Here is a 17,058-nt window from a genome sequence, read left to right as displayed (position 1 = left end):
AAGATTGGACAAATTTCTGGAGAAGTTTATTATGGGTTACAAGTCATAGCTGGTATGTGCAAGCTCTTGGTTTTAGAGGCAGGCTGCCTCTGATTGCCAGATGCAGGGGAGGGCACCGGGGCGCAGGTTGTGTCTGTTGTCTTGTGTGCTCCCTGAAGCATTTGGTGGGCCACTGTGAGATACAGGAAGCTGGACTAGATGGGCTGTTGGCCTGATCCAGCGGGGCTGTTCTTATGTTCTTATGCAGATGCTGAGACCACAGATAAGGAAGGCCTACTTTACATAAGTATGATTTATTTTAATATCCTGAGGTACATCATTTTGCACTTGCTGCCCAGTCACACATTTGGGATAGCTCCTTTTATAGCTCTTTAAAGCCTGCTTATGATTTTACATCCTGAGCTATTTGGTGCCATCAGCGAACTGGTCCTAACAGAGCTATCCAGGGAGCACGATGCTCATTTTATTTTGTAGCGAGTGGGAGATAAGATACAGGACAGACAATTGGAAGACTTTTCTCACATAACATATAATTAACTTATGGAATGCACAATACTGCCATAACATGTGGTCATGGCCACTAGATTTGATGGCTAAAACAAGAAAAAAAGGCAATTAAAGACAACTCATATCTCTTAATGAACATTAGCCACATCAAACCTATTTGTTGTGTACTGCTAGATGTAAACAAGAGAGCACAATGTGCTCAGTCTGCAAGGGTTCAATGACGTATGGCTAGTCACTAGTGAGACAGAATAATAGGCCTTACACCCATTTTCTCTAGTCATGCTTCCTGTCTTTCACGTGGCGCACCTAGCCCCTTACCTTAAGGCTGCCGAGTTTCTTTAATAATTGTTGGATTTTTCACTGTTTAAGGGAACCAGACTAATAAAATAAGGCATTCCAAGTGCCTTGCAATCTTTTCTGAACAGTCCGATTCTCTTGGCAAGTCTCAATTTCACTGCCTCAGGTGACTGTGTGCCAATGCACTGAACCAGAAAGCTAGAGTCTAGCAGGAGTTAGAGACACACTGCTAACATCAGGGCTATTTTAGATTAGGATACTTCAAAATCAATTTTGGATTCAAACTTTTAAATGCACTTTCCAGAACACAGGAAACGAACTCGCAGTAAGTGGGTATTTTCAAGGCTAATTTGCTACAGCTCCAGAACAAGCCAAAGTTTTCTAACGGAAAGAGGCGACAACTTTTTGGCACTTGAATTGCAGGGAAATTGGCCTAGTTCATGCAGGGAAAATGAGAGAGCAACCATTCTAGAAAGAGATGGGCTTACTTGCCCAGTTTCATTACGAGTAACACAGGCCAGACAGCCTGGGAGTATTTATATTATTTATACCTTTATTCTATCAAGTATTGAGAGTAAAGCTCTGCCATGCTTTCTCAGCTTGACTATTACCTTCTTCAGTAAATACAGTTGCTCTTCGGAAAGGAGGTTTAATATTTTCAGGATCTAGACAAGGGGTGTCAAACATAAGGCCCGGGGGTTGTATGCGGCCCGCGGAAGCTTTTTATCTGGCCCTTGGGCTCTCAGCTGCTAAGCAGTGCTGAGGTGTTACTGCTGAAAGGACAGCCCACATGAAAATTGGGCTCTCCCATATCTTGAAAGATTATCAAGATTTGTGTATTTTCTCTTCTGTCATTTGCAATTAATGAGTTCCTAAGTGAGAAAAAGTGTTACATATTTTTGGTTATGACCAGTTTAATTACATCACTTCTTGCCTCATGACATCACTTCCGGCCCTCTGAAGGCATCATGAATGCTATTCGGCCCTCTGTATGAAACGAGTTTGACACCCCTGATCTAGACTCAAAAGGTGGCCCTATATCTATGAACACACAGGATCTTCACCTCACACTACCTCAGTGAGCCCTGGCTCAAATTATGTCCTGAATGGCAGATTAATTTAAACTCAAGTCTTGGCTGTGTGAAAAAGAAAATACATAATGTCAGTACACTTCAACCAAAGACAATGCTCCCTTTCCAAATCTAAAGCGGTTGAATAACCTAAATGAATTCATGTGATTATAAAAAAAAATCCTCCCAAATTATCTGAGATGTGGCATGGACGTTTGCAAGATACATAGATGAGAGACATATAGATGAGAGAACAGAGGTCAAAGTTCAGTCCCAAAGCAATTAAGACGGCTAATACTCTGGAACTTCACACAGGTTTGCTTTGTATTCAGAACTAGCACTAAGCATCTCAAGAGATTGTAATTAAAACCTGTCAAGCTCAAATTAAGTTATTTAGAAAGTCTCAAGAAAGCTTTTAAAGCAGACTAAACGCCTCTGTTAATATGGAAAAAAAAAGTCTGCAGATAGACAGAGATTAAAATGGTTTAAAGTTCTACAGGCCCTTGAAATAAAAAGGACAAAAATGTGGCAATTAAAAGGAACTACACTATTCAAAAGATTGTGAGTTGTAAAGAAATCATTTAAATGGGGCTTGAATGTGCTAGGAACGATTAAAAAAAAAGTATTTCCTGTAGGAATTTGACTTTTTAATTGCCTTTTCTTACCCATCCTCCCCCACAGGCATCAAAGTCAGTTATTACCACAAACAAGATGCATTACCATCTTTAAAACAAGAGAGAGACAAGAAAGCCGGGTTCTACAGTTGGTACCACTGGGACAAATCCAGCCTCCTGACTGATGGCACCTGGTCCTCAAATTGCTAATCCATTGGTAGAAAGGGATGTGGACAGGTAGGTTCCATCTCTGGCAATGAGCCACTTCATATGGTGTTTTATTGGTTTCCCAACAATGTTTCAGAAAACCCTGAGATTCCTTGGAAGAATACCAGAAGTTCATCAATGAGAAGATCAGAAATATTAGATAAGCTTGTCTATCCCAATTCCTATATAATATGCAGCTACAAGGGAGTGCTTGATGTGTTTTAGGGGACACTCTCAGTTTACACAGGATGATGAACTGTCCAACATTCCTCTGGTGCTGGTTGTGAGCCCAACCTCTAGAACAGCGATTTTCAACCTTTTTCATCTCATTTCACATCGGCGAGGCACTAAAATGGTCAAGGCACACCATCTGTTTTTTTGGAATTGACAAGGCATACTGTGCTGTCTATGGGGGGCGCACACACCCCAATGGCCCTACTAATAAATGACCCTTTCCTAAATTCCCACGGCACACCTGGGAAGCATTTGTGGCACACCAGTGTGCCACGGCACAGTGGTTGAAAATGGCTGCTCTAGAATGTCCCAAGCATCTTCTGCAGAAGTTTCCATAGCAAAAGAAGTAGCTCCCTCATAGCCCCAGGTCCAGTTTCTGCAGTTTCAGTTACTCATAAATTGAAAATATTGGAATTTTTCCCCCTGCATTTTACCAGATTCTTTGGTCTCTCTCTGGAGTCTTTCTCTAGCAGTGACAGGAAAAGTTGTGGGGAAACTTGGTTTCACAATCTAACTCGGGTGGGGAAAAGTTAGGCTGTGCAGGCAAAACACACAGGTTATGCCTAGGTAAACAAAAAATGATTTATATAGGGGGGTTCGCTACTATCTGCGATTTTGAGTATCTACAATAGGGCTTGGAACATATCCTCTACAGATATGGGGGGAGGGAAATACTGTACTCAGGGGTTCTTCACGGGATAAATTGAGGTCAAAACCTAAGGACAAAGTTTAAAAATAATTGCCATTGTTTTTGTTTTTTAATATCAACAGAATTTTATTTCCACATAAAACAGAGCTGTAATATTTTCATCCATCTGAATGTGATATTTGGAGCTTAATTACGCATCTTATACAATTATACTGCAATCCCTGTTAGTAGCTACACTATGTACTAGAACATCTGAATGTTTAGAGCAGGGTACAGTACAGTCCCCTCACTGACAAGCCAGATTAGCCTCAGTGTTTTCTTTTTTCCACAAACATTTGCTAAGAACTAATGAACCTGGAAGAAATGACCTTGCTCTTTACTGAACAAAAAGGGAATTATCCACAAAATGTCAAATGGCATCATGAACTAATCGGGCAATATATTAACCCACACACAAAAAGATCAGCTACAGATATTTTGAGAGATTTTGAGAAAAGTTCATGGATTACAAGTATCTGGAAGCCAGATTTGAAAGAACAAAACGGTCTCAAGGGAGGAGGATGTTGCCTAGTCCCTTTTATTACTTTTGAATCATGTTAGGTTTTTACTCCTCCCTCTTCACCCTCCCCCTCCTTTCACTTTATTAAAGTGAACTTAATGCTGGGAGAACAGGCTTTTAATGGACTGCGAACAAGTAAAGCAGCACTCGACTCCATCAGCCCTAACGAAAACCAGCCTCTCCAGTTGGTTTTTTAAGATGATTTTTGGAGGGCACTTCAAGTTCATACTGAAGGGACACAAAACACAAACTGTACAAATGCAATAATGTTGTACAAATACTAGATTCCACCTACTACTATTTCCTTTACCAGTGCACCCCCCTCCCACCCAATAAGCACGCAAGACATCCTCTTAGTGATGATTCTTTTTCTCCCTTTCTCTGTTTCTTTGCTTTCTTCAAAATCTGTTTCTCCAAAACAAGTGAGCTACAACACCAAAGAACCTCCAGGCTCAAAAGGGCTTTCAAGTGATCAAAGAAATATTAAAGTAAGAACATAAGAACAGCCCCACTGGATCAGGTCATAGGCCCATCTAGTCCAGCTTCCCTGTATCTCACAGCGGCCCACCAAATTCCCCAGGGAGCACACCAGATAACAAGAGACCTGCAACCTGGTGCCCTCCCTTGCATTAGCATTGTGACATAGCCCATTTCTAAAATCAGGAGGTTGCACATAGCATCATGGTTTGTAACCCATAATGGATTTCTCCTCCAGAAATTTTTCCAATCCCCTTTTAAAGGCATCCAGGCCAGATGCCGTCACCACATCCTGCGGCAAGGAGTTCCACAGACCGTCCACACGCTAAGTAAAAAAATATTTTCTTTTGTCTGTCCTAACCCTGCCAACACTCAATTTTAGTGGATGTCCCCTGGTTCTGGTGTTATGTGAGAGTGTAAAGAGCATCTCTCTATCCACTTTATCCTTCCCATGCATAATTTTGTATGTCTCAATCATGTCTCCCCTCAGGCGTCTCTTTTCTTGGCTGAAGAGGCCCAAATGCCTTAGCCTTTCCTCTTAAGGAAGGTGCCCCAGCCCCGTAATCATCTTAGTTGCTCTCTTTTGCACCTTTTCCATTTCCACTATGTCTTTTTTGAGATGCGGCGACCAGAACTGGACACAATACTCCAGGTGTGGCCTTACCATCGATTTGTACAACGGCATTATAATATTAGCCGTTTTGTTCTCAATACCTTTTCTAATGATCTCAAGCATAGAATTGGCCTTCTTCACTGCTGCCGCACATTGAGTCGACACTTTCATCGACCTGTCCTCCACCACCCCAAGATCTCTCTCCTGATCTGTCACAGACAGCTCAGAACCCATCAGCCCATATGTGAAGTTTTGATTTTTTGCCCCAATGTGCATGTGATTGAACATCTTCCTTTTACGAACCACTTAAAAGTCAACTAAAGTCATAGTCATAGTCAACTGTGAGTCAACTAAAATGGCTGCCATAATCTCAGGGTGTACACTGTTGTAGCAAATTGGTATTCTATGCTCCCTTAGCCGCAGCATCAAAAACACGACAGCAGAACAAAAAAAGGGGGGCAGTACTGCAACAATGATAAGAACACCCTTCTGCATCCTAGGAACAATGTTGCCATCTTCCAAGCACAATCTTTTCCTGAAAATATCCACATTACCTATGCATTGAAGGTACCTATGCATGTGGCAGTGGAATAAATACTATGAGGATATCACAAAACCTTTCTCCTATATAAAACGGCAATGGACAAGCACACTCCCAGAAAGAGACCACAGCTCCTCTACTAGCATTGCCAATGCCATAGCCTGGTGGCCAAAAGGTGACTGATGCGTACATCCATATGTGCCAGGGCTCCCTCAGGTAGGGTTTCAAAAGGCCTTAGAGGTCAAAAACAGAAAAACGGCACAAAAGCTTTGCCAGGGAAACACAAAGACAAGTGCCATTCCAGTCACAGCACCCAAGCAGCTCTACAGTCCAGTGACTAGGAGGCTGACACATAGCATTCACAGGCTCCAGGAAATCAGTTCAAGTGCTGCTGTAGTACCAACATATTCACACACTGCTGAGAATGTGATATGCAAGATGTTTCAGTTGGTATCTGTGTGGTGGGAGCAAACGGAAGGAAGCAACTTGGATAGGAAGAACACACACTACGATGCTAGTTCACAGAAGGTGGCCCCATGAACTGACCGGCAGATCAGTGGGGAAACAAAACAATAGGACCCAAGAATTTGGGTTTGGGACCAACTCTGAGGCATTTTATAGGTTATCTTGATAAGGTAAATCCTACCTTTCGTGGGTTTCTGCTGACAATAATGATTTTGGATTGAATAAGTGTGAAGCAGCAGGACTAGAAGCCTGGTTCCCCATTTCTAAAAAAGCCATCCTAACTCCGCTGACAAAGGAGAGACATATGATGCAGCCTTCGTAGTTTCCCAGGGGCCTGTCTATGAAAAACTTCTTCCCTTCCTTCCAAGCATCATACTTGGAGATCCAAACAACAGAGCCCTGTACTGACGTTACAGCCCACATAGTGAAAAAGGCCTCACATCAAAGAGGACCCCAATACAAACCCAGGAGAAAGGGCTGTAAGATGCAAACACTCATCTGCACTTCTGAGACTGAAGAGTGAGATAGTCAATGACAATGATTGGTGCATTGACCAATGGTCCTTCATCTGCCAAGGTCTCAGTTGCCTCACTTGTTCATACCCCAGAATGCGTAGCCTTCTTCAGAGCACCCCTTCTTCTCAACTTGTTATGAGGTCTCTTCCTTGTCACTGCTTCATGGCAGCACCAGCAAGAAGCACGGGGTTAGTTAGTACATTGAGCTACTTGACTTCCTGAAACACAAACCCTGTTGCTTGTACTCCACTGACAATGTTATGGGCAAGGTGTGGACTCTGAACCCCCAAATATAGAGGTGGTGAACCTATTGTCTCCTTTCCATTGTGAATCTCCTGGCATGAAGGCAGAAGAACTGTATAACCAGTGTGTGTGTGTGGGGAGTCATCTTCTAAACATTCATGAGAATGACACATTGATGTGAGTCAAAGATTTTATTGAATATTATCAGACACAAAGAGAAATAGGGTAGCCAGCCTAACAGGTTCCTTAGGCAGAAGACAGCTACATGACAGACTAAAAAGCAATAGGTACAGCATTTTCCATCACTATATCTCCATGTGACATACTACCACACTGTTAACATTAATGTCTGTCATGTACTCTGGAAAGGCACAGGAGGCCTGCAAGAACAAAAAGATGGCAATCCCACAGAGGAACAGCTGGCATCCCAATGGTCACTGCTGCTGCTGCTGCAGGTCTTGCTTGAGGCCTGGGGGTGAACTACATCCTTGTTCTATGCATGCTGAATGACAGCCCTGGTGGCCTGCAGGGACATGAAAGACATGGGAGGTCAAGACTTCTGTGACACAATGCTCACTTAGATTTGGTGACTGAGCACTTGAGAAATTATGCCACTACCTAAATGCTCTTTCATGCTACATTACTCAGCCTACCTCCTTACTTTCCCATTAGTATCATCCCAATACTTATGTTTAGAAGTTTTTTTGAAAAAGATAATAGTGATTAAGAAGACACTCACCCATCCAACAAAGGGAGCTGCAAGGGAATTTTATCTCCTGTTTCTCTTCGTTCTATTCTATGTGCCATGACTCATAACCTGCAAGAAAAAATGACTCATCAGTGCTTGGCCAGCAGTGTCAATATACATACAGCAGTGCAGATGTTCATCAGCAAAGGTGGCTCAGATCCCCACTGCCTTCAGAAGTACTTGCTGTGAGCTTGCTAGAGTTTGGGAAGTTGTGGACAACAAGGGTCCCTTTCTCTCCCATATATACTTCTCCTATAGCCTCTGTTCGGGAAATACAGCCTATTGGGTAATGAAGGGTTATTAAGCCAGCACAGTTTCCCCTAAAAGCAGGAGCAGATGACACTCTATGGACACGGATATCTGAGTCTCCCTTCTGGCTAGGAGCGGGACCTTGAGGAGATGCAGGAGACCAGCTTTGATACATTGGCTACCCCCTCCTGTTAAATTTTCTCTCTTGCTTACCTGAGTTGCCTTGCCTTACTTTCTTCTTGTAGCCTCAGCTGAAGCACTGGCGTTGAAATGGCCAGGGATGTTGGCAACTGGAGTTCTCAAGTAGTGTATCTGCAAAGGTGCTGAGAAGACAATTATTTATCTGTCATGTATCTTTTGTTGGTGGTGGCGCTAACACTGGCTATTGATAGAGGTGTGATTTTTCGGTGATAACGAAACAAAAATACGCTGCTTTGTGCACTTCTCATATTTGTAAAAAAACAAAACAAAAAAACCGCAAAATCTTTGGAAAAAATAAAAATGCTTACTATATTGGCAACCTTCAGTCTCGAAAGACTATGGTATCGTGTTCTGAAAGGTGGTTCTGGCACAGCGTCTAGTGTGGCTGAAAAGGCCAATCCGGGAGTGACAATCCCTTCCACACCAGGAGCAAGTGCAGTCTGTCCCTGGTCTGTCTCTCTGGCTATGGGCCTTCCTTCTTTGCCTCTTTGCCTCAGACTGTTGGCCAAGTGTCTCTTCAAACTGGGAAAGGCCATGCTGCACAGCCTGCCTCCAAGCAGGCCACTCAGAGGCCAGGGTTTCCCACTTGTTGAGGTCCATTCCTAAGGCCTTCAGATCCCTCTTGCAGATGTCCTTGTATCGCAGCTGTGGTCTACCTGTAGGGCGCTCTCCTTGCACGAGTTCTCCATAGAGGAGATCCTTTGGGATCCGGCCATCATCCATTCTCACGACATGACCGAGCCAACGCAGGCGTCTCTGTTTCAGCAGTGCATACATGCTAGGGAATCCAGCATGTTACAGGACTGTGTTGTTAGGAACTTTGTCCTGCCAGGTGATGCCGAGGATGCGTCGGAGGCAGCGCATGTGGAAAGCGTTCAGTTTCCTCTCCTGTTGTGAGCGAAGAGTCCATGACTCGCTGCAGTACAGAAGTGTACTCAGGACGCAAGCTCTGTAGACCTGGATCTTGGTATGTTCCGTCAGCTTCTTGCTGGACCAGACTCTCTTTGTGAGTCTGGAAAACATGGTAGCTGCTTTACTGACGCGTTTGTTTAGCTTAACACCTCTACATATTGGTCACTGTAGGCTGGTTGGACTGGACGGGGGAGGGTGCATCTGCCTGCACGATACTGCCTACCTAGTACTCCTTTAAAGTGTTTATAATTTTTAATTATAATTTAGAAAAATAAACCCTTGGAATAAAAACATGTAATATAGTTTTCTGCACTTCTCATTTTTATAAAAAACAACAACACACACACGAATTCCCTAAAATAAAATAAAAATTACACCTCTAGCTATTAAATATTTGCTTTGTGAAGTTCCTAATCATGAAAGTCAACCCTTTTGTGCACACAGTTCTCTAAACATGGGAGCAGAGTGATGTAGCCCAATGACATACACCTTCATAGAAGAGCTTTGATCTCATGTTGCAGCTTGTAGACTCCTGGTGCTATGCAGTGATTGGAAACCAAATAAGTGGGTATCCTACCCTCCAATGTGCAGAGATTGAAGGGGTGGTGGTGAGGACAGTTGTTTTAGACTCTCTGTTCCCTCCAATTGACATGTACTTATCTAGGACAGCTATTTTGCAGTCCTAACTTTATGCTGGCAGTGCAGGTTTAGATTTACTTTTCTTTAAATGACATTTTACGTACCATGCCACAGTAACAACATTTGAAACACTGGAATTACACAGGTGAGACAAGCACACCTGTCTTTACAACAAGACTGTTGACCTCCTTTCCCTGGGCAAGCAATAATCAGGTGGGAAGGAACTATGTGCTTGGCCCTGCAAACATAATGCCAGGCTTTTGAATACAAGAACATGCCTCATACCAAGTCCAGTCTCTTATCTATCTAGCACAGTACTGTCTACATTGAGAGGAAGCAGCTCTCCAGGATTTCAGACAGAGGTCTTTCCTTGCTCTCTCTGGAGAAGCCAGGGATTGACCTGGGACCTGTTCAGAGTTGTGGTCTTGCACTGAACTTGCAGCATGATTCCCCGCAACATAATTTGAATGACATGAAGTAAAGCTACAAGGAGGCACCCCCTGTACCATTGCTAGCAGGATCCCAAAGCACTGAAATAAAATAAATTGTACATTTTTAAAATGTGAACTTATTTTATTTACTAAATTTTTACCCTGCTTTTCTTTCCATAAGGCAGTGGTAAGTGTTTGCAAGGGGAGGAAAGGGTTTTTTGTTTTTTGTTTTAACTTACCTGGAAGTCACTATGACTTTCCAGAAGATCCATAGAGCCTGTGACCTCCACTACTCGCCTCCCTTACCTACAAACTGCTGCAAAATGCTTTTTAAAAAGTCACTTCCCGTTTTCATCATGAACCCCAGGTAAGTTAAAAAAAACAACCCTTTCCTCCCCGACGGTGGCACAATTGTGGTGATTGTATCACTGCTGTTGCCCCATCCCTTAAGGGGGCAGCGACCAAGCTTTCCTGGCTGGAGCATTGCAACACCCCAGTTTGGGAACCTCTGCCATAAAGGGACCCATTACAACTCATTATTAGAAGGAAAGGAGATGTTTCTCTTACAGAAACACCCACACTAAAGTATACTCAAAACATAAAACAGACTCATGATATTTACCCACACTTATCAAAAAAGACCCTCACAATCCACTGAAACAGCAATCCTTTGCATACTTATTTGGGAATAAGCCCCATTGGACACAGTAGGGTTTATTTCTGAGTAAACATGAACAGGAGAGGGCCCATATCTATAAATTAAAGCTTCTATCCATCTCATGATACGTACATCTAACAAAACAGTAACATCTCTGCAAAAGGAGAACTGTGTTTAATATTTAGACTTGGATCTTCGCCTGCTATAGCCTAAACATTCTCCCCACCCCAAAATCTCAAACATTCCTTATGTAGTAGAAATGATGTCCATTCAAGTTTATTAATGGTTTGCGCCCTGTGGTTACTTAAGAAGGAGGGACGTATATGGTTATATCTGGGCATATGCTTTAACCTTGTATATGTGTTCCACAAGTGATACAAAAGTCTTATCTAATTCACAGGACATTAAACTAGAAAACATGGCTCCATACCCTTAACAAAAAATACCCTTTTTGATGCAGAGAAACTGCCCCCAAAAGGTATTTTAGCACAATTTTCTCTTTCACTCTACTGATGAGAACAGTGAGACTAAACACAGTGTAGATTTAATAATGTATATGGTGTAATGCCGTATTAGACTGTCACTGGCAAAGATCTGAGTCTAAATATTAAACACAGTTTCACTTTCTAAAAGCCTAAGAAGTTGCCGTTCTGCATGTGTATTAAAGTTATTTCTGGATCTGCCCTATTCAGTTTAAAAGGGCAGTTCTGTGTGGCTTTGATGAGATTCAGGTTTGTGAAGGCAGTTCTCCCAGCACCACAGAGTCCCTTTTCTAGCGGCCCTTAACATTTCACAGAACCCACCCATTTGTTTAAATGGGATATATGTTTACAGTACCTTCACAAGACTGCCTAAAACAGCAGTAACAGGGATTAGCAATATTCTCAATGTTTCCATGTGCATCTGTGTACATATAGATACTGTAATCATTTCCTCCAAGTATGAGGGAAAGAATTGGCAAGGCATTCCCTACCTAGCAAACACTGAAAAAAAAAGTGAGTTGTGCTACATTTGTAAGGTTAAAAAAGCAGCTTCCCTATGGGGAGATGAACATGCAGTGCCTGAGTAATTAACATCTCTTACTGGGGAATCTCATGTGTAGACATCTATTTCAAGTGTTACAGAAGAATCATTAAAACAGGAAGTGTCACTCAGAGCTTTGGTTCAGGCATGATAATGACTCCCCACATAATTCCATTGGGAATATACAGAGTCATAAGAAGTGTATGTATTCCTAATTTCCATGAAAGAAATACAGATATCTCACAGAGACACCACTAACATCACAGAAATCTCTGCCGCCATGTATACACCACCTACGTGGAGGAATCAGTTTATGCAAATAGTGTATCCGTACAAGTTAGCTCCGCAATGTGCCTTTTGGGATCTTTCCTGGATACCTGAAATCTGCAGATACCGGGGATGCCCCCTCTCCATCCTCCAGAGGCAAGGGGAACTGCTCAGCAATGGGGCACAGGGGTCTCCTGCATCTGCAGTTAAGTGAAACCACAGATAGGGGATCTACGAATGCGGGGGGGCCCCCCCTGTACTTCAAGAGACTGTTGTATGATCACGACTAAGTCCTAGATCTCACTAATGGCAGATGACCACACCACAAAAGACCACACCACAAAAGATGGTGGGCACACGCCAGTGAATGCATTTGGTAATATGAAGTCCCATATACAAACCGTGGGTCCATTCCTATACAACTGTCCAGCACAGATGAAGCCATGCTGTGTACTGCATCTTGTGTTGGTGATCTGCAGTCAGAGACCTCCTCAAGGTAAGGGAAAGCTGGTTTCCTTACCTTGGGGCAGCATTGGTGTTGGACAGGATTGCACTTTTCAGTGATATAGTTCAGAAACAAACTTAACAGCATAATCCTAGGCATACCTAGGCATTATGAGACAACTGTCTCATAGGGCATATTCTCAGGAAGGTGTTCATTGGATTGTAAGCTTGCTGTCTCATGTGCTTCTGTAAGAACTAGGCCAGTGACCTCCCTTTGAAAAAACTACTTTAGATGTCAAGTGTTTACTGTTTTTTTTCTGCATTAGCATGATACTGAGTATAACTTTATGATCATATACAGAAGACACACATGCATATGATTAGGGATTGCCTTGTATTTGCATTTGTGCAGTTTAAATCATGCCAGACACTTTCCCACACTCATTGATGCATGACAACACCTAGGCCACTAACTGTGGCTTTTCACTTCTGAGCTACCTTTCAACCACCCATGTTCACAGATGCCATACTTGCTTTATTGCCCAGATTTGGAAACTACATAAAATGTATTCCTTATGGGGTAGGCAGTGGTTGTGTAGAACTGAAATTGCATGAGCTGCAATGGGATAGCAACTGCTGTTTTATATGCTGAATGTTTTATGCCTTGAAGGAATAAATGCATTCAGAAACAGCAGTAGGGACCTCCTTTCTCTAAAAGCAAGCAAGCAAAGTAGCATTTACTATTCTCAATTAATGGCATCTTGATGGAAAAATTTAAGTTATTTCTGAATAGCAGATTTAGATGGATATGAAATGGGTAAAGGCCTCTTTCTTTGGCTACAAAAAGTTCATACAATGATACAAAGAGTAAATTTGATCCTCTGGTTCAGAATGGGCTAATTTTATTTCAGACACATTCCAAAAATGAGCAGTCTTCAAAAGAGGACAGGACGCATTCTCTATTATTTTTTAATGATGTATCAAAATGCAGATTAAAGTATCTCAACCAATGCAGAACTTTCATAAAATTTAGTGATGATCACAGCCTACCATATCAGGAGGCGGTAATACATCTTGATCCCATGGATTATTAGGAAAACCTAATGTGGCAGAACACAGGGCAATAGCTCCTTTAAAAAAAGAAGAAGCCTGAACATGCACAGCAAATATAATGGGACTTGAATTTAGGGAGTTTTGATTTAGAATGGTGCCATCAATGCCCCCCTCTCTTGTAAGTGCCAGTTACAGAGACTAAAGAGAGTTTTGGATGAGAAGCATCAGTTGCAATGACAGCAAGTCACGAGTGGGGTCTACCTATGTCCAAAAATAAAGTGATGGAGAAAGAAGAGAGGTGCATTATAGGGTAACAAAACATGGATCGCCCCAAATAACCAGGAAACTGCATAGCCCTCTGATATTTTTTGAAGGTGAAAAAAGAACAAATATATAGAGGGAGGGAATACCAGATTGAGGGACCAAACAAAAACGGCCCAGTTGTTCACCATTGAAGGTCATCAGTAATTCCTTCAGGCAGCAGCCAAGAACAAACATGGGAGGCAGGTGCTAACTTGGCATGGCCAAACTGATCAAGGGTGGAGCTACAAGACTAAGAGCCCAAGCCTATCCCCCACCAGCCCAGGCAGCACCGCTGATGGTGTGTGTGTTGCATGCTACGGGCTGGTGGAAGACAGGATGGCCCAGGAAAGGTAAGTAAAAATCTCAACATAGACTGCCTGGTATCCAGTGGGTCTCCTCAGACCTATGTCAGCTCTTTTAGCTGGCGCAAGTACAAGAGGAGTCAGGGAGCAAGTCTGGGCCAGAAGGGGGGGTAGGATGTGGCATGCACCAGTGCTGCTATGATCCTTCCCCTCCTGCCCTGGCCTGCTCCCTACCCCGATCCAGCCCCTATAGCCAACTTACTAGCGACAGTGGAGGAAGGACGGTGGAGGTTCTGTGGGCTGCTGATGCCCACACGCGGCCTCCAGAACTTTGCGCTGGTGGCTGCAGTCTACTGAGTGGTAGAATGGCTGTCACGTCACTGGCCCAGGAATTACTCCATAAAGTCTGGATAGGATTACGCCAGAACAGTATTTACAAGTCTTTCTTACTCACACTGCTGGATAACCTGGGGGATAGTCAGAGAAATGATCGATGTAATAGAACAAGGCGGCTGGCAGTGAGTTCTTCAGCTACGCTATGAGCTTGCCATTGGCACACTGCCAAACTGAATGCTGGCTGAAGGCTACCTCTGCCTTTTCTTGTGTCATGCACCCAGCAGCAGGATGCTTTGTTAACTTTTCTCAGTTAACAAAGGAAGAAGTGGAAGTGGCAGTGGTAAAGAAGGGCAAAAGAAGTGGGCAGGAAAGGGCAAGACTGACACCCAGTTATTGTCCATCAGTGCAGTTGTGAAGGTGGGCTGAGAAGTGATGCGCAAGGTGTGCACTGTGCTTTATCTTCTCCCTCAGGCAATTCAGCAATTTGCATGTAAGTACTGCACAAGTGGCTAATCTGAACAAGTTTTCAGTAAAGCTGAATTGTTCAGTACTTGTTATGCCTCACACTTCTTGAAAAATTTATTACTGAGACATGAACAATTTTAGGTAAGAATTTCAGGTTATTAATATTAAAAGAACAGGTGAGGAATTGTTTGGCCAACCTAAATTACTTCAACTCTACCAATACTGATAAATCATGCTCTAGAATGTTGATGAAGCTGCTTAGATAGCCTACAGGACATTGGCAGTTACCTCAGTGAGGCTTCCAATGACTTTTAATGAAAATTGGGTACCTGTCTTAGCTGGATTTGAATATGGAGGCTAGAGAAGCAAAGGGAATCCAATACCTGCTTGAGAAAGCAACCTGATTGTAAGTACAGGTGTGCGCCACTTAACGGGAATACGTTCTCTGATCCCTGTTGTTATGCAATTAGGTCATTAAGCAAACATTCCACTCAATCTAGTGCCTTTGTTGTGTAAACAGACACCCTCTGCCAGATGCTTGCTGGCTGCACAGGCTACTGGAGACAAATTGCCTTTTCTTTGCATTAAGAGCCTCTTTGTTCTGTAAACAAACACTCTGCTGCAGGCTATGGGAAATATGACTGCCTCATAAAGAGCCTCTTTGTTGTGCTTTGACCACCATCATATATGCAGTCCGTCATTATGTGGTCTGTTGTTAAGCGGTGCATGCTTGTACTTAGAGAAAAGGGAGTGACTACTAGCAGCTAGTACAAATTAGTTAACATTAGGGAATGTTAAACTAATATAAAACTGAACTGTAAAATTGGTTCAGTGGGTAAGGTGGATGCAGGAAAAATTCCAACGTACTTTTATATTAGCAAGGCTCTTGTTAGATGGCAAATTAACTAAGGGATTTGGAGCTGAAGAGATCAACGGTGTAAAAGCAGTATAACAAGAGAGAACACTCACCCCACGGATCATGGTAATATCAAAATGGAAAGAACTATCAAGGTGGGTCCTGCAAGAAGTCAGAGGAACTGAGGGTGATTTACTATTACAGCCTTCCCTTCTCACTTTCCAACCATCTTCCACTAGGAAGGAGTGAGTTTGCCACATGTCTGCATTGGATCATTCAAATACTCTTAACAGATAGATGCAGAATTCCTCACTTTCAGAGGAGGTACATGCAGCATAGTTACTTGTGCAGAGACATGGAGGCGGGGCTTGTCCTTGCATGCTCAAAATTTTAAACACTATAAAAATGCGCCTCGGCTTCAGAAACTTGGCAAAGCCTATATTACAATGTGAAAGGGGGCTCAACTGAGTGACTCCTAACAAGGGTCAATGAATGTTGCCCATCTCATCTTTGTAGCCAGTTTAATGAAAATGGCAGAAATCATTTTTCTTTTTAGTGCCAACAAGAAGAAAAAATTGGTTACATTTCAGGTTGTCTCTACAAAATGTTAGAAGATGTGCCATTTTCCGATTTCAGCAAGACAAATATTAGTAACCATAATAAAGACAGCTTTCTCACTTTTAAGTGATGGGAAGTCAATTTGCATCATAATTATAACCAAGACTGGATAGGACTATGTTTAGTTAAAGCAGTAAACTACTATAATAAAAATGCACCTGGGGAATATTTAGAGAAAGCACTAATGATTTCTTCCCTAGTGGTTAATAAATTCACTTCCAGATCAATTTGTTCATGATAGAAACTTGAGAACATAAACAGTTACACTGGCACATTAGAGTGTGTCTTTTTCAGTATAAATGATTTATTACAATGATTAGCAGCACATAAACAATTTAAAATACAACTCTAATTAGTTTTTTGGAAGAAAAGGAGAAAAAGCTTCCTAACTCTCTCTTCACATTATGTTTTACTTTTCTAAGTGTGTACTTTTTAATTAAATCCAAATGTCACAATAAATTTAAAATGTTTTATTACCACTCTGGCTAACTAAGCCATTCATGCAAACACCCATTATATTATACCAGATGCAGGACTGAAAGTGGCTGGGGAGGGGAGAGAG

At 42.4% G+C, this 17,058-nt stretch overlaps 1 protein-coding gene and 1 long non-coding RNA gene across 5 annotated transcripts in view; both read right to left on the bottom strand.

Annotated features, from left to right (window-relative positions):
• Positions 1–17,058, bottom strand: part of LMO1 (LIM domain only 1) — a 127,113-nt gene that overhangs the window by 60,784 nt on the left and 49,271 nt on the right. The window lies entirely within an intron of this gene.
• LOC136654779 (uncharacterized) lies at positions 7,221–8,306 on the bottom strand. The gene is made up of 3 exons (XR_010794616.1): positions 8,202–8,306; positions 7,731–7,808; positions 7,221–7,514 (listed from the first exon to the last, which is right to left on the bottom strand). It is a non-coding gene; the product is annotated as an uncharacterized lncRNA (long non-coding RNA).

Source organism: Tiliqua scincoides, chromosome 1 (assembly GCF_035046505.1).
Source record: "Tiliqua scincoides isolate rTilSci1 chromosome 1, rTilSci1.hap2, whole genome shotgun sequence".
Taxonomy (NCBI): domain Eukaryota; kingdom Metazoa; phylum Chordata; class Lepidosauria; order Squamata; family Scincidae; genus Tiliqua; species Tiliqua scincoides.
This window is presented reverse-complemented; position numbering and strand designations above follow the sequence as displayed.